Source organism: Jaculus jaculus, chromosome 1 (genome assembly GCF_020740685.1).
Source record: "Jaculus jaculus isolate mJacJac1 chromosome 1, mJacJac1.mat.Y.cur, whole genome shotgun sequence".
NCBI lineage: Eukaryota > Metazoa > Chordata > Mammalia > Rodentia > Dipodidae > Jaculus > Jaculus jaculus.
Window position 1 is genome coordinate 44597333 of NC_059102.1, and position 18767 is coordinate 44616099.

Here is an 18767-nt window from a genome sequence, read left to right on the forward strand (position 1 = left end):
AGCTGTATCATTCTCTTAAGTCTTTCAGCACTCCTCCTTTCCCCCTGATTTATAGATTCATCTGAGTAGCTGGCATACTTTTCCAGTTATTTTTACTATTTATTAAGATGCAAGAAAAGTACCTTTTTTGTTAATCACAAATAAATATTATTCAAAAATTGTTAAGCCAAGTATGGTGTCTCATTACCTATAAACGTAGTACAAGGAAGTCTGAAGCAAGGAGAATGGAAAATTCAAGGCCAGCCTGAGCTACACAATCAGTGATTAAATTAAGTAAATGAGAATCCTTTTCTAAATAACACAAAAGACTTTTGACCTGTAATCTCATTGAGTTATTCTTATACTACGATATGATTTTTAACCCTGGACTGTAATAAACAAAGGAAATGTGTATTTTCATTCAAGAAGAGCCTTTTTATCAAACCCTTCTTACCACTTCACATCTTCCTGAAATGAAAGGTATTTGCCTTGATAACTGTTAGGTACTTTCAAAAAAGACTTTGGATTACTGTACAAAGCCATCTGAAGTGGAATCTTGACTAGTTTGCCTCTAAAGACAGGAAAAGAATTAAAGACCAAAAACTTTTAAGAAATAGTCAGGCACACAGACTTTTCTCATATCCAAAGATTACAACCTTCTCACCCTCATCTAAAGGAGACAAATTGAAGATGCTTAGCCTAAAGATTTCAATCTTTAAGGATAAAAACCCAGCACTTGCCCTAAACACAAAATTCAACTACAAGGATAAATAAATTCCAAGAATGACTACAGAGTAAAACACTAGTATTGCACCTTTGATCTAATTCCACTTGAAAGGAGTGCATACTCTGGACCTGCCAAAACTTCATAATTGCCTTCTGCTACTACTCAGGACTTCCTTGAAAAAAAAAAAAATAACAACACCAAGCATCTAACAGGAGAAGTTTCCCCATGTGGAAAAGATTAAATTGGTCTAGTTCTTTAGCTGTGAGGTAATTGCACGGATGTTCACTTCTTACAATTCATTAAAGTGCACATTTACATTTCAAAAGTTTTCTGTATTTGTATTACATTTTGTAATAAAAATTACTCTTTTAAAAAAGTTAAAAGAGAAACAGGCAGAAATTTCACTTGTCAGGAAATATACTGGTTTAATCTCATTTAGCCAGAATTATTATACAGTTTGACATGAATAAAAAAGAAAAGTTGCCATAATTTTTATTCTTTTAAAGTCTAAACCTGTGCCCCAGCATATTTTATAGCCATCTTCCTTGTTTTATTCAAAATACCTTATTTTCAATAAAAACTCTTAAGCATTTTAGTTGACATTGCGTTTCTTATGGTAATACTAATAACTTACATTGAACATCACTATTTATTTGCAAAGAGCTTTTACATCAAATCCTTAGGCGACAGAATGAATATTATTTCCTCCTATGTTATTGATTAGGAGTCTAGAGCACTTAATAATTAGTTCATAAAATTAGAAATAGTGGATGTGGTGCTGGAGAGATGGCTCACTGGTCAAGGCGCTTGCCTGCAAAGCCTAATGACCCAAGTTTGATTCCCCAGTTCCCACGTAGAGCCAGATACAAAAAGTGGTGTATGAATCTAGAGTCCATTTGAAACAGTTGGATGGCATGGTGTGCCCATTCTCTTTGTCTCTCTTCTATCTCTTTCTGCTTTAAAGTTAAAATCACTTTTAATAAATGAAGAAAGAGACCTGGCTAGAATCTGGAGGAAAGCCAGCACCCAAACAGCCGGTCTAGTACTGGAAAGTGCTACATGAGCTGCTGGGAGAACATGGCCAACATCTATCTGAACAACCTGAGGTCTAAGCTACTCAGAAGCAAACGACCTGACATGATGCTCACACAAGTGCAACAGTGGCACACAGCCACGGTGGGTACCACCTGCTCTTGGATTGGCTAACAGATCCACTCAGTGGAAAGGAACCCATATTTGGAAATAGGAAACAAGTCAGAATCATATCCACATAATGATTTTGCTTTCCAATACTAAGCTCCCACTAATCTTGGGATATAAGAGGGTCTACACCTATTAAATTCACTTTAAATTAATAATGGTTATCCCATTTAACTGGCACTGACTTCACTCTCTGTTGGAGAACCTGCTTCTCTTTTTTAGATGGGTGTGTGGGACATGAGATAAATGACCCATCACCCTTCAGCCTGGCCCCAGCTGAAACCACAGAACAATTGGGGAAATGATCAAGAGTGCTGTTTTCTAGTGAACCTGGTATCAGCACAAGGGTGAAGGAGACAGACACTGAGGACACTCAACACCTACCAATCCAGAGATGCAGAGGCTCCTAAGAGCCCATCACTGAAGTAGACTTAGAACGAACTCAACATGGGTCAGGGAATTTTGCAGAAAAGTGGGTGGAAAGATTATTAGAGCCACAAGTTGGGACATTATGGGCAGAGACATTGCCTCTCCCCCATAAATGACTGCTGCTCCCACAATGCATGACCCACAATTCCCACGGGGATATCTTACATTCCCAACGAGGAGGGCCTCTTCAGAAAGGGGCAGGGATAAGGGAAAGGGTGGTACCAACATGTGGTATTTACATACTAAGTCTGTCAATAACTAATAAAATAAATTTTAAAAAGAAAGAAAAAGACATAGTGGCTGTGAATGTAGCTCAGTGGTAGCTGCCCTGGTAGAGTGCTTGTATAACTTCAAGGCCCTTCATTTGATCCTTAAAACTGCCAGGAAAAAAAGTGATGGTGCTGGGAGCAGAACTCCAAAGCCAAGGTAGGAGGATCACTGTGAGTACCAGGCCACCTAGGGCTACAGAGTGAGTTCCAGGTTAGCTTAGGCTACAGTGAGATCCTATCTCTAGAACAAGATAAAAATGATGGGCTGGGGAAATGGGTCAGTGGTTAAAAGTACATGCTGCATGAGTCTGACAACCAGAGTTCAGATTGCCAGAACGTGAAGCTGAATGTAAGCAGCACAGTGTCTGTGATCCCAAAGTGCCTATGGCAATAGGAGGTGGAGTCAGAAGACTCCTGAAGCTCCCAAGCCAGCTAAACAAGAGACCCCATCTCAATGAAGGTGGAAGGTGAGAACTGAAACCTAAGGATGTCCTCTGAGCTCCACATGCGAGTACACACACACACACACACACACCACAATTAGAATTAATTCATATACATATATGAGATGGAAGGAAGGAGAGAAGGAGGGAAAGAGAGAGAGAGAGGAGAGAGAAAGCAAGTTAGGAGCTTAAACATCTGATGAAGAAGAACTTTCTACTTTTCCAAAGTTAAGAGTTTGAACAAAGAATCTCAAAGCCGTTGTGGCATCAGTGATTTCCTGAGATTCCCAGTGAGGAAGAGGTAATCCTCTAAGCATGGCTGTGGAACTGATAACTGAGGACGTAGGTTCAAACGGTTCTGAGTCACCTCATTCACATCTATGTGACCTAACAAGGTACCTGCTCCCTCTTGTTTCAAATGGAAATAAGAAAGTTATGAGTAGTCAGTAGCCTTATGGGAACCTTAAGGGGAACCAATGCCTCTTTGTGATACAAGAGATTTCCAAAGGAGGGGTATTCCCATTATACTCCTTGCATCTTCCTCTTTTAAGCTATACTTGCCTCATAGAGGGAAACTATTCCTTTGGCTGGAATGACAGGGGTCTACATCATAGGTCTTAGTAAATGAATGGAGTTTTTCTACCAAAGATAATAACCTGTGGCAAATGGCATCTTTCTCTCTTTCCACTTGGACAGTAAAAGGCAAACTCTTGGGTAAGCATTTCTGCAGTACAGTCTCAAGGTTTCCATCTGAAGTTTACACTAGGTGAAAGTGGGATGCAACATAATTTTGAGCTTCACACCAAACTATGTTTTCCAGTCTAGCCTTCACTAGTAAAGGTATTTACATTTTGGTTACTAATTCTTAGGGGTAGTTTAGTTGATGGTGCCCTCACATGCCATGTCAGGACAGAGCTCTTTGAGCCGATGTCACAGAAGCTCAGTTAATACTTTTAACTATTCTGTCCACGCAGCAATACTAACTGCGATTCAGGGATTTCAGTTCTTTCCAGTTCCAGCTCTGCCTTGCAGGTTTGCAAACTTGAGTAATCCTCATATTTCTAGAAAGTGCTTAAGGGCTGGAGAGATGGCTTAGTGGTTAAGGCATTTGCCTGTGAAGCCTAAGGACCCAGGTTCGATTCTCCAGGTCCCACGTTAGCCAGATGCACATTATGGCACGTGCATCTGGAATTCGTTTGCAGTGGCTCTACTGCACCCATTTTCTCTCTCTCCCCTCTCCTTCATCCCTCTGTGTCAAATAAATAAATAAATAAATAAATTTAGAAAGTGCTTAAAAGACTTTGGAGCCTCCTCATCTTTGAAATTAAAGAATAACTTGCCTCTTCCTTACCTTCTATCTTTCTCTTTCTGTAGTAAGTGCTAAGAAAGGCTTTCATATTTATATTCTACAATTGTTAAAAGCAGAGTTAGTTACACTGACACACAGTCATTGAGTACTTTGACTTCATGGTTCCTGAAGACAGCAACCTTCTACTTCCAATGGCCTCGATCATTTGGACAGCTTCTAGGTCAGCAACCCTGTGAATTTTTATCATCATTCAGAATAGATCCCTCCAAAATTATGTTACCTTCAAGACCTCTGAACATGCCCATTTCTCCTTTCCCCTCATTCTTGCTAAACCAGCCAGCTACTCCACATAATTGCACTGCTCATTCTCCTAGCCTATCACCTACTTCTGACTTGATTTCCTACTCAACTGAGGGTCCACAGGGACTTGGAAGTTTCAGTGATACCCACACCATTTCCACTTCCAATTTTCTGAACATTGCTGGAGAAAGTAAGAATACATGAATGACTTTCCTACCACTGCTTCAAGACCTTTCAGCAACTAGTCTAGCTTTTATTGCCTTTGAATTTTCAGTGTTTTTGCTGTTCTGTGCATACAGAGCCACAGCTTTCCAAACCTCCTTTACTCTCCCCTACCACACTTTATACATCACTTGATGTACTTTCAGCAAATGCTCAGGAGATTACCAATCCATTTCACATGCAGCCACCTCACAGACTGTGTTTTCCCCTTTGTTCCTTTGTCAGAGATGAGTGGATTACCTTCATGTGGGATATCCAGGGTTTCTGTTCCACTCATCTGTTTAATCTTTTACTAATTCTACATTGTCTTGATCACCACATCTCCATAGTCAATCTTGCAGCCAATTAGTACCAACCATCCAACTCTGTTTTGTGCCATTGTGTTGGTTATTCTGGATCTTTTGCTTTTCTACATAAAGTTAAAGTCGATTTTCAATATTCATAAAATAGCTACTGAAATTCGGGTTGAGATTGCATTGAATTTATAAATCAAGTTCAGAAGTCTTAACAATATTGAATCGTCCTATCCATGAATATGAATATTGCTCCATTGACTTAATTTTCCTTCAATTTCTTTCATTACTTTTCTAGTTTTTACTACTTAGATCTTATACATATTTTGTTAGGTTTATGCCACAGTATTTAATTTCCTTTTTTTGCTAATGAAAATTATACTATGTTCTTAATTTCAAATTTCATAATTCTGTATTAGCTTTGTATCTTGTAATTTTGCTGTAACTACTCACTAGTTCCAAGAATTTGCTTACACTTCTACATTCTAATATAATCATGTTATCTTCAAAGAAGGTTTTATTTCGGGCTGGAGAGATGGCTTAGCGGTTAAGCGCTTGCCTGTGAAGCCTAAGGACCCCGGTTCGAGGCTCAGTTCCCCAGGTCCCACGTTAGCCAGATGCACAAGGGGGCGCACGCGTCTGGAGTTCGTTTGCAGAGGCTGGAAGCCCTGGAGCGCCCATTCTCTCTCTCTCCCTCTACCTGTCTTTCTCTCTGTGTCTGTCGCTCTCAAATAAATAAATAAAAAATTAAAAAAAAAAGGTTTTATTTCTTCCTTTCTACCAAATTAATATACTTGCTTAAAGAATATTTTTATTCAAGAAAGAGAATGAATGGGCATACCAGTGCCTCTTGCTGCTAAAATGAACTCCAGATGCATGAGCCACATCTGGCTTTATGTGAGTACTGGGGACCAGAACCTCAGGCCGGCAGGTTTTACAAGCAAGTGTCCTTAACTGCTGAGCCATCTCCTCAGCCCTGATATAACTTTTCATATCCCTTTCGTGTTTTATTTCCATATTTTCCCCAGAAATAATTCCTTTATTAGGATCAAGGTAACTGAATAAATACTGAAAAAGGTATAAAAATGGCCATCATTTGTCCAAATAGCATTCCATGATTATACTGGGATCACAAATTTGAGTCAGGAGTTTCCTGTGCAATCTAGAGATAAGGTCATTGTACCATACTTCCACTCCTCCTACCTGAGGAGTTCCTGGTGTATTCCTTACCTCCCTACTCCTTGCTTCTCAAATGGAAGCCATTCCACCCACAAACACCTTCTTTATGCTTTTGTATTCCACAGGCTGATTTGTTGTTGTTGTTGTTGCTGTTGGTTTGTTTTGTTGTGATACTATGGATTAAATTCAGGGCCTTGAATATGTCAGACAAGAACTTAAGTGCTGAATGAATCCCCAGCCCATTCATTATTTCCTTTTTGAGAATGTTTCACAGATACTCTCATTGTCCTCTTGAGTATTCTTCTCACTCACTTATTCTCAAGGCTTGCCACCCTCTTCCATAAGGACATCCTAGATCTTTTTCTTTCTTCTTTTTAAATATTTTATTTACTCATTTGCTCATGGAGAGGGAGGGAGGGAGAGAGAGAGAGAGAGAGAGAGAGGGAGGGAGGGAGGGAGGGAGGGAGGGAGGGAGGGAGGGAGGGAGGGAGGGAGGGAGGGAGGGAGGGAGGGAGGGAATGAATGAATGAATATGAATGGGTGCACTAGGGATTCTAGCCACTGCAGATGCATGTCCCACTTTGGTTTTACGTGGGCACTGGGGAATTATACCTGGGTCGTTATGCTTTGCAGGCAAGTGCCTTACCACTGAGCAATCTCTCCAATGCCTCTTTTCCTACTTTTGAAAGCTCTCATATGTTTGGATATTTCATTGGTACAAATCAAAGGTATGTGTTATGATTAATCTGTGTTCACCTATCATCTATCTATCCCTCCATCCTAACTTACAATCTTCTCCATTAATTAGACACCTATGTATTGATGAAAGTACTACTTAGGAGATGCTTTACCAGTAACCCTTCCTGACTGTAGGTTAATTCCTGTCAACACCAGCCCAGGTGGTTCTGCTTTCAAATAGCCAACAAACTGAGACTGTGGTCACACCTATATCTACTACATCTCATCCAGCCCAATCTCCTCCCACCCTAACTTAGGTTTGCACGGCTTCTCTTCTGAAGGCCAGTTAAATAGTTTCCTAACTGGAATTACCACTGTTACCCATTCAGATTAATCATAACACATACCTTTGATCACATCCCTTCCCTGCTAATATCTTTGATGTTCTCTATTACATACTCAAAAAGCTCCTTAGCTCAACAATTAAGATGCTTCACAATGTCTCCCCAATCTTCCCATTTTCTCCATTAAACTCCCAGCAGCCTCCTCAGACTAACCACATTTTTCTCTATTTTTGGATATGATTGTATATTTTTTCATGTCTTAGTAGAGGCTAGTCCCCAAACCTCTGCCAGTTGAAGTCTTACCAATTACTTAAGACCTTAAATAAAATTCCCTAATTAAGGTATTTTTGAATTTTCTGGCTAGTAATAGATTTTTCATTCTTTGAATTCACAAAATATTATTTATGATTCTCTAGCAGTTCTACCATGTAATGTAGCTTTTGGTTACCTGTCATACCCTCTGATTAACTCACATACTCCTTACACTGCCTTTCATGTAGTAAGCTGTAAAAGAGAATATTCAAGTTAACTTTGTATCTATATGACATATAGAATAATAAAATGTGGTTACTATCACTGAGGTTACACAAAGCAAATTATCCTAGAAACTTAACATTTTTTTGCAGTTCATCTTGTTAAATTAACATAGGGATAGTTTTATTTAAGCTGAAATTGCAGAATAGCACAAACATAAATGGTTCCTAAAATAGAGTTGGGCAAGACCTTAGAGATCATTTAATTCCCTATTCCAGCCCAACAGTTACATAACTGAAGCACAGCAGTTATTAACTATTTTTTTTTTTTTTTTGAGACAGGGTCTCATGTAGTACAGCCTGGCCTTGAACTTGCTGTGCAGTGCCTCCACATCCTAAATACTGGGATTACAAGCATGCATCCTGCTTGATATCAAGCATTAAGGGCCTTGTATACACCAGACCCTTTATATATTGTGCCAGTCTCACAATACTCCTTCAAGGTAGATGGCACCTCCCCTGCCTGGCACTTTAGAATGAGAGAATTTTCCACATAAGTTAAGAATCTTATAATGGAGACTACTGCTTGAAGGTAGGCCTGAGGTTCAGTTTTTCCTACTGAACTGTGACATGTACAACACCTAGTAGATGCCCTAATTTCTGTCTCCCACTGATTTCTAGTAAATAATTATGGCAATTAAGTGAATATGTACACTAAAAGCTTTAAGCCATTTTTGAAATTTTTGAGACATAAGAATTAGATAGTAGCATTATCTTTATGAAACCTTTAAGGCAACTTATGCCAATATTATAATCCCATTTGTCAGATACCTTTTTCAATCTGGTAAAGATATGTTTTCCTGCTTTTTATTTCTTTAGTATATTTTCAATTTAAAAATAATTGTCCAACCATATTCAACAATACTATCCAGGTTCAGAAAGGCAAAGATACCATGTAATCTTTCACACGCAGATATTTAAGATATTTAAGTAAGAGGGGCTGAATACTGGGGTGGAAGTCTAAATGGGGTAAAGGGAGGGGGATGGAAGAGAGAAAGGTTGGGAGTAGGGTTAATCAAAGTTAAAGATATTATTAGTCATATGATAACCCATTTCTTTGTTAGCTAATTAAAAATAAATATTATATGTTTTTAAAGAGAGAGAGAGAGTTTGGGCAGAAGTACTCTATGGTAGTGAATAATGCTATACCCAGAAACCATAGGTTGTAAAATTCCTGTGCTAGGGTTGGGATACCTACCAGTGAGTTGGTCAGGAAGGCTCCTGATGCCCCCAACCACCCCCAAAAATATAGGCTATTGCTAAGTTTCTTAGTTGCCCACTAGGACTATATGGTAAGATCGTACTGTTGAAGATAAGACATGCATTGGCTACAAGTCCGAGAAATCAAGCTAAAACTGAGTTGGTAGGCTTCTTTTTTGTTGACAAGCTGTTATAGTGCTGGGAGATGTCTGCTGAGAGAGAAAAGTCATCAACAGTCTTAACCAGCAGTGGACCTTGTAAGCTATACAAGTGGCCAGCCATACAAGATATACCCACTAGTGCAATAGTGACATGTCTGGCAAGGGGGTAACCAACTGCTTTGGATCTGAGGCCTGCTCCATGATTTTTGAAAACCTAGTCAAAAGGCTATAGCTGGGAAGGTCATGGGCCCTAAAGCAAAATATAACTACTACTGTTTGGCTTAACAGATATACTATGCCCACCAACCAGCCTTTTATTTATGTTTATATTCATATGTTAGTGCTATTCTCACTTCTGGTTAAAGATGCTTCTCTGTCTAGATAGCAATGACTACTGTGGGGAGACTCAAAAACGTGTTAAAGTTATGAGAAGTGGTAGTGGAGACAACTCTTCCACACCCTAGAAGGCTCAGGGGACTATTGCAGAAGAGATGGTAGAAAGAATGTCAGAGCCACAGGATGGGGAGAAGTGCTATGGAATGCTGTTTTCCAGATACAAAATGGCCATTGTATTCATGACCTCCAGTGGTGGTTATTATCCGCACAAGACCTGCATAATACCGGACTTATCAAAATACTCTCATAAATAATGAAGTAGGGCAAAAAGACAACAAAATAGAAGGACTAGTTAGAAAGGAGTTCAGTGGAAAGAGGATGGGACAAAAAAAAAAGAGGGGCTTATGATCATTATGTATATGTATAAAGCATTATCAATGAAAAGATAAAAAGTAGAGCTGGGTGTGGTGGCACATGCCTTTAATCTCAGAACTTGGGAGGCACAGGTAGGAGGATCTCTGTGAGTTCAAGACCAGCCTGGGAGTATAGAGAGAGTTCCAAGACAGCCTGTGATAGAGTAAGACCCTACATGGAAAACAGAACAAAAGGTAAAAAGCAACATAAAAAGCAGTAACAAATCTCAAAATAAGCAAAACAAAACAGTAACAACAACAAAAACCTAGTCCAAGGGATATGGGAGGGGACAAAGCTAGATAAAACATGATTTTACTGAGAGTTCACAAGCAAGAGTCAGACATCCGTGAATGGTACGAATCATTCCTTCCACCTGTTGGTACTGACAATCTGATGGGTTCAGGGGTTTACCACAATGTAGACTCCAGTGGGAGGCCAGGATTCTTGGTTCTACTCCCCAACCCTGAATCTTGAACAAATCACTTCACTGTGTGCCTTAGTTTCCTAAAGGAGGGAGATGGGAAAAAGGAATGCTGCCCTCTAACTTCAAGGTGTGTCTTAGCTCTAGGATTCTTTCTTTCCTGACTTCACTCTTGAAATTTTACTTCCAAAGATGATCACAGTTTCTGTTATGGGAAGAGAACTGGACAATGCCTCCACTTGTTTAGTAGTGGACTTTGGAAATACAGAGTTCTGAAAGTATTGGTATAAGATTGAGGCTGATTAATTGGCTCTTGTTTATTATTTATAATATAAAGTTTATAGGGGCTGAGGAGATGGCTCAGAGTTAAAGGCACTTGCTTTCACGCCTGCTGACCTGAGTTCGATTAATTCTCCAACATCCAGGGAAAGCCAGACACAAAGTGGACCATGGGTCTGTGATCCCAACATGCCCATGGCAATGAGAGGGGAAGCCAGGAGACTCTAGAAGTTTCTAGGCCAGCTAGACTGGTGTGCTTTGAGCAGCAAAAACAAGGGAGACCCTGTCTCAAACAAGCCAAAGGACCCCAGTTCAATTCCCCAGGATCCACCTAAACCAGATGCATAAGACAACACATGTGTCTGGAGTTCCTCTGCAGTGGCTGGAGGCCCTGGTGCACCCATTCTTTCTATTTGGCTTGCTCGCTCGCGCTCTCTCTCGCTCACTCAAATAAATAAAAAAATATATACATATAAAAAGATTTATCAAGAGTCTCTGTGGGTCCCTGACGTTGGAGGTGACCTGTAAATGATAAGAAAACTTTGTTCTTGTAAATGCGGGATGAGCTGGGAATGAGTCAAGTTGGTGTTTAAAGATGATCACGGTGGGGAAGAAAAAGATCCGTATTTATGAATGAAAAAACTAGGTTGTTTTTAAAACTTAAAAAGAACCCATTGCCTAGCCTAAAAGGTCATTTACTTAAGGAGCTCCTTACTGTTCTTAAGATCCACTTGCTTTTTAAATTTTACTAATTACTTGAAAGCTACTTAAGAGGGTGCAATTACTAGAAAGATTCCTTCAAAGTCCGATACCTCCTATTCAAATTCTGAATGAGACTGGACCCAGTGCTATAGCAGCGAATCAGCGCTTCTCCTCTGACTCATTAACGCTGCCAGGTGGAATCCTGTAACCCTTCCAAAAGAACGCGAGCTGAGCCTCCGGGAAGGTGGGGAACCTGACACCTTCAAAGTTAGCGTGGAAGGGGGGAAAAACCCGCCGCCCTCTCGCACCACGACCCGCCCACCCACCCGGCCCGGCCCGCCGGCGTCGTCACTGCAGAAGGGCCGCTCTCCCCGGGCCAGCGGCTCGCCGGGGGCGCGCGCGCGCGTGTGTGCGCCCCGCGTGAATCATCCCAGCCCGGTCCGCGGGCCGATGATTCATTCACCGCTGGCGCTCGGGGCCACACGTTCCGGGCGTACGATGACGGCCGCACACGCAGCTTCCTTCCTATTAAACAAATGTTTCAAAGTACAAATGCCCGGAGCAGAAACGTGGAGAGCCAGGCGAGGTGGCAGAGAGAAGAGTTCCCCGGGTAGAGAGGGGAGCGGTGGGCAAGGCTGTCGTCGTGCCCCCCCACCCCCCGCAAAACAACCACGGTTGGCGCCCGCAGTGACGCACAGGTGGGTCCCCGCCGGGGCCCTGCCTCCTGCCTGCACCCCTGCACCCCGCCAGTCGCGGCAGGCCAGCGCGCCCTCGCCACCGCACCTCCCGCTCGCTCGCCGCTTTCCTCTCCGTGACATCTTATATAATAACCCGCGCGATCAAAGCGGAAGCGACGCGCGCTGCCGGGGCCGGTGTGCGGCCGGGAGCAGATGCTCACGCCCCGGAGCCCTCGCCTTCCTCCCCCCCCCCCCCACGTCCCCAAACTAGGCGCCGGAACGCGCGGCGCTCCCGGGACGGGGGGGGGGGGGGGGCTGGAGAAGGGTCCGTGTGCCTCCGGGGCTCCGTCCCTTCGTCCGCGAAGGAGCTGCCGCGGCCGCCGGTCCCCTTCAGGAAGCCGCGAGCGAGCGTCACAAACTGCGTCAGCTTCTTCCAAACACATTTCACGGTCTCCCTCCAACCCCGGAGCCAGAGGTCCGGGATCGGGGCCGCGGCCCGAGCTGGCAGGCGCCCCTCGGGGGACGAGAAAGTTCCTGGGGGCCCTTCCCCGGCCCGCCCGGCCCCGCCGCGCCCGCAGCCCGGCTCCGCGCGCCGTCGGCCCGCCCGCACCCGCCCGTGTCAGCTTCGGCAACTTGTGACCCCCGGCGCCGCGCGGCCCCCTCCAGCCCGCCGGGCTTCGCTGGGCGCTCGGGGTAGGGGGTGTGGGGGGGGAATCTCCAGCGCTCCGCCACCACCCCCCGCCCGCCCCAGCGGGAAAGAGCCACGCCAGAAACTTCGGGGGCCGCCTGGATCCCTCCCCCCGCGCATCTCCCTTACCTTGCTCTCGAGAGGCCACGATCCGGGCGGGCCGCGCGGGGCGCGTGGTGCGCGAGCGAGCGCGCGCGCGTGGGGCGGTAGGTGAGGCAGCCCGCGCCGGCGGGGGGCGGGGCGGGGCGTGAGCGGCGCGGCGCGGCGCGGCTCGGCTCGGCGCGCGCGGGGGTCGGGGCTGGCCCCGCGGGCGGGCACGAGGACAACCGAGCCCGCGGTGGTGGCGACGGCGGAGGCGGAGGCGGCGGGACGCGGGGCGAGCGCGCCAAGGGGGCGGAGGAGTTGCCAGTGGGTTTGTTTACGCATTGCTGCCCGGCTCGGGGCACAGCCCGCATTCCCTGATTGGACACAAACTGGGGCACAGCCTCTCGCTGCCGCCGCCGCCGCCGCCGCCGCCTCGCAGCTCCCGGAGCGCCTGCTGGCCTGGCCCACAGCAGTGCCAGGGCCTGGAGGGAGAACAGCGACCAGGCTCGTCCAGAGTGGACGTGCAGCGGAGCGTTCAAGCCCACCTGTAGTAGCCGACCTTGGCGAGGAGAAAGTTGAAACTTCTCTGGCTGGAGACTTCTTATCATTCAGCAGCAGAAAGGGACCCCCCCCCACACACACACACAGGAAGCTTGTCCTTGAGCAGGTAGATAAAACAGTTCAAATATGAATGTGTCCCTTTGGTCAAGTCGAGGCTTCCTCTGGAAGCTGGCCGTGGAAGCTCGCAGTTGCTCTCTGGCCTCATGCATCTCTACTTGCTTCCAGTCCATTTTCCTCGCAACACTCCAAAGTTGCCCTCCCAGGAGTGACCTTGCCATGCTGATGACTCCACGTGGCCTCAAGCTCCAATGCAGGAGTGTCAGAGACGCTCACAGCTGGACCGCCATCCTTTGACTTTCTTTCTGCTGCCCAACTGTCACCTCAAAGCCCACATGTCTACAGACCACACCTGGGCTGCCTCTGCCCTTGAACAATCTGCTTTTGGATCCTGTTCTGTTCCATGCCAGAAAGCCTCATAGTTCCCTCCACCTGTCACATCTTCCTAGACTCAGCTCCTCTCCCACTTCCTACCATTTATGGGTAGCCTTATGGACACCTGGACAGAAGACCGCCTGGTGGCTGGCATCAGGTCTGACTTACATTTTCTCCCTATGTACACCATCTCCCCTCCCATTCTGTACGTTCCTTAAAGAGGAGCCTGGTTGCAACGGGGTAGAGACTATGGGCCAACAGAAAGCTGTGAAACGACAGTGCTTTGCCTCAAAATCCGCATCTCTGCTGGCACTGAAAAACGGAGTCTCTAGTAAAAATGTCTTCTGATAGACCCCAAACCTTATCTGGCCAGAAGCAAACACTTCTAAACCCTGAGCGTGTCCTTATTTCCCAGCTCTGTATTTACTCCCTGCCACCCCTGTGTCCCATTAGATTCGCAATGGGCACTAACTAACGCGCTAAACATTGCCTTAGTTTGGACAAGTCTGGCCATAGACTAATTTACTTAAAGAATAAAAACCTGTTGCTTAGAGTTCCAGAGGCTGGAAGTCTGACATCAGGGTGCTGCCATGATCAGAGTTCTGGCGAGAGTGCTCTACCTTTCTGGAGTACAGGCTGACGTCCTCTTGTGTCCTTGTAGTCTTGAAACAACACAGATGAGAGCTCCAGAGTCCCTGTCCTGAGGGCACTGATCCCATTCATAACGACTCCACTGTCATCACCCGGTCATCTTTCCAAGGCCCCACTTCTGCTAGGAGTGGTGGCACATTACTATAATCCTAACATTCTGGACCCTTAGTAGGAGGATCACCTGAGTTCAAGGCCAGCCTGGGCTTCAGAGTAAGTTCCAGGGCAGCCTGGGCTCATGTGAGATCCTGCTTCAAAAAAATCCCATAAAAAGTAAATTTTAAAAGTTTAAAGGCTCCACCACCCCCAAACTCATCACATTGAGGATTAGGATTTCAACAGATGAGTTTGGAGGTTCAAAGACATTCTGCTCATTATAAAGATGCAGCATGTGGCCAGTACTCAATGAATAAAGGTGAATATGACGATTCCCATGGCCATCAAGCTAATAAGTACCAGAACCAGAATGGGCAGCCTGTATTTTCAAAGCCCTAATTGAGCATTTTTGGATTCTTGCAGTTTTTACAGTGCCTGCTTAATGCCGTCCTGAAAACATAGTGCTCCTATAGTTTGTTGCTTAAAGAAGTTCTCAGTGCTATTTCTAGCTACAATTCCTTTACATCCCTGCTTCCTTCTCTTGCCAGCCCTGGTTCGATCACTACCCTTAGCTATCCTAGGATATTGTGAAGATCCAGGAGGAAGTAAGGAGAGTGAAAATTTAGTCATGGACACATATTTCATAGTCAACCTTATAGTTTCCAAATTCTAATACAGTAAAAATTTGGATAATGAGACCAACACATGATTTGTCCATACAACTGTTCTAATAAAAATAAATAAATTTATAAATTTAAATTTCAAAGAACTAAAAGTCATTTAATTAGAGAAAATATTTGAATTATGTTTCTTCTCAGCCCATAGTGTCAAATCTGACTGGGAAAACTTTAGAAGGTCCTTTGGAGATTTGATGAAGTCAAGATAGAAGCCCTCCTTAAATTGAAGGGGTCTAATTTATGAAAAAGTTGTGAAGGGGGCTGGAGAGATGGCTGAGTGGTTAAAAGCACTTGCTTGCAAAGACTGATGGTCCAGGTTCAATTCGCAGTAACCACATAAAACCAGATGCACTAAGTAGCACATGTATCTGTAGTTTATTTGCAGTGGCAGGAGGACTCTCTGGCATGCCCATACTCATTCTCTCTGTCAGCCTCTTTCTGTCTTTCCCTCAGACAAATTTAAAATATAAAACAAAGTTGTGAAGGAAGACAAGAATTTCTTTTATATTTCTTTCTTTCCTTTCTTTGTCCCTGTTCCCACTGTTTAAAACTCTCCCAGCCTTTTCATTTGTTGATGGTTGTCTGGGTTGCTTCCAGTTCTTGGCTCTTGTGAATACAGCAGCAATAAAAGTGGTTGAGCATGTGTCTCTGTGAGATATAGTAGAGTCTATAGGGTATATGCCCCAAAGAGGTATAGCTGGATCTAATGGTAGTTCTGTTTTCACCATTTTGAGGCATCTCCATATTGACTTCCATAGTGACTGTACAAAAATGGTTAATGAAGGGTCAGGATGAGGGAAAAGGGGATACCAACACATGATATATCGATACAAAATATGTTGTTAATAATAATAAAGAATAGTTAATGAAGATGTGGTACATATACACAATGGAATTCTACTTAGCAGTAAGGAAAAATGAAATAATCAAATTTGCAGGAAAATGGAGGGACTCGGACGAAAATTATACTAGGTAAAGTCATCCAGGCTCAGAAGGACAAATGCCACATGTTCTCTCTCATCTGTAGTTTCTAGCCTGGACCAGCATCAGATAATTTCAAAACATAATAAATATCAACAATATGGACATGGTGCTAGAGTGAAGATAGGAAAAAGAGAAAATAGGGAGGGAAGGGAGAAAGGGCTATTTGACAAGTCCATGGTCAGAAAGGAAGGAAGGGAGAGAGAGAAAGCCCTCAGGAGTAGAGGGAGGGGGCGGGGGATACACATAACAAATGGCAACTTAAAACCATTCCAGAGACACCCTCTTCCTGAATACCATGCTGCAAGTCATTACCCTTTACAAAGGGAAGGGGGCCCTGCACAGAAGAGCTCCATAAACGATAGAGAAAGCATAACCCTAAAACCATGGATTCTGGCTCGTAATTCCCAGGGCTAGAATTGCCCCCTCCACCCTCCTTGGAGAGCTGTTGGTCAGGGAGACATGAGGCCACCAAAATAATATAGGCCACTGCAAAAACACTTGGTTTCCTGCAAGAGATAAAAAGTAAGTCCCTATTGCTGAAGACACTATAGCCTGAAACTGCAGGACATCAAGTGATCATACTGGAACTGAAAGGAAACTCAGTTCCTTCTAGCTAGCCCTTATCATGCTGGAAAGTGCTATGAGAGTGCCTAGAGAATAACAGTTGCCAACTGACTGATTAAGCAGTAGATCCTGCTAGATATAAAATCGGCCAGCTGAGCAAGAAGTACACACCTGAGCAATAGTGGCACACAGCTGATGCAGGTAACCAACTGCTTACGGATTGGACATGAGACCCGCTCAGTGGGGGAGAACTTGTATGTGGCTCTGGGAACCAAACCAGATTCACTTGAACAGTAAACCAATAGGATCCAGAGAAAACCTCCACTGCTCTCTACTAACAGTTGATCAATAAGTCTCTAATAAGTAGGCTTATCCCCTTCAATTCAAACTGCTCACCTTTGGTTGGAGAAACTTTTATTTTACAGCTAGAGGAAAATGCTGGGGTGAACAAGGATACATCAATACATCAAGAAGAGAGAGCTGTCTGCCATGAGATGGGTCATCTCCACCTCACCTGCTGGGGCCCAGAACTCATTACAGAGGAGGCAGTGACACAAATACTGCTCTCATGGCTATCCTGGAAACCATTTCCAGGGAAACAGCAATAGACACAGTGGTCACTCACACCTCATCAAATCAGAGATCTAGAGTCTACAGAGAAAGCAACACTAAATCAGATCCCTATCTTGCCCCTCAAGGATCAGGGAACATTGCAGAAGTGGGGGACTCTGAATTATTGTAAGAGCCTCAGGGTGGGTGGGAGTAGCTTGAGGCATTGTCTTCCCTGCCCTGCAGAGACTGACTGAGGCCTTGTCCCACCATGAAGACCAATAGCCCCACCAAAGACCTTTAGCAAAATTGGGGCAGAAAAGAGGGAGTCTAAGAGTACAACCTTTATATAAAAAGTAAATAGCTGGGTGTGGTGGCATATACCCTTAATCCCAGTACTCAAGAGGCAGAGATAGGATCACTGTGAGTTCGAGGCCACCCTGAGACTATATAGTGAATTCCAGGTCAGCCTGGGTTAGAGCAAGACCTTACCTAAAAAAAAAAAATCAATAAATAATAGAATTAAAAAAACAACCCTCCCCTAGCCCCGTTATGCAGCCTACTCTCTGACTTACATATTTTGAGGTAATGAGCCAGCTGACCTTTTAGATCAAGAACCTAGCTCAGCATCTGGGGTAAGACAGGTGCCCATGCATTGCTGAACTGATGGTCATGAGCCATGCCACACATACCAAAGGAATTGTTTCTTCCTGTCCTTTAGACCATTGTCTTCTCAGCTAATTGTGGCTAGATATTATCCTGCTATAATAATTCACCAGGAAACACCATAACAGCACATGCACGGTTTACACTATAAAGAACAGTGAAGAATTTTATTTTAATGGTGCAAAGCTAAGCAGTGTTTTAAGAGGGTCAATAGAACAGTTTTTTGAGCATTTTTACTTTCCCAAAACCCTTAACTCCTCACACAGCTATCTCTTCTACAAATAGACTATTTAAATTACACTATTACACAATTTGCTTTATATTTCTTGAGTCAGTTCATATGCTAACTCTTTCATATATGGCTATATTAATTATCCTGTCCAGTCATTTTTACAATTTATTCGTGTGTGCACTCGTGTGTGTGTGTCCACACATGCCAAGGCCTCTTGCTGGTACAACCTAATTCCCAACACTTGTGCTACTTTTTATGACTTAGAAACCCAGGCTGGCAGCCTTTAATGCTGAGCCATCTTCTCAGCCCCTAAGTCTTTACTTAAAAGGCACATTTTCCCCCTTAATCTTTTTTTTATTTTTTCATCTCTAACAGATTTATTTTTTAAAGGAATGGATTAAGGAGAAGAAAAAAAAAAAACATGGGGCACAGAGTATGGAATAGAAAATAAATACAAATCTAAGCTGTTTTACTAATCATTTTATGACCTC

General features: G+C 43.8%; 1 protein-coding gene across 1 annotated transcript in view; it reads right to left on the reverse strand.

Annotated features, from left to right (window-relative positions):
* The window catches only part of Pcgf5 (polycomb group ring finger 5), a 113721-nt gene extending 100790 nt beyond the window's left edge, over window positions 1-12931 (reverse strand). Inside the window, exon 1 of the mRNA XM_045139139.1 lies at window positions 12913-12931. The gene's annotated coding sequence lies outside the window, so the exon portion shown is untranslated. The remainder of the gene's footprint in view (window positions 1-12912) is intronic.
* Window positions 12932-18767: the final 5836 nt, after the last annotated feature.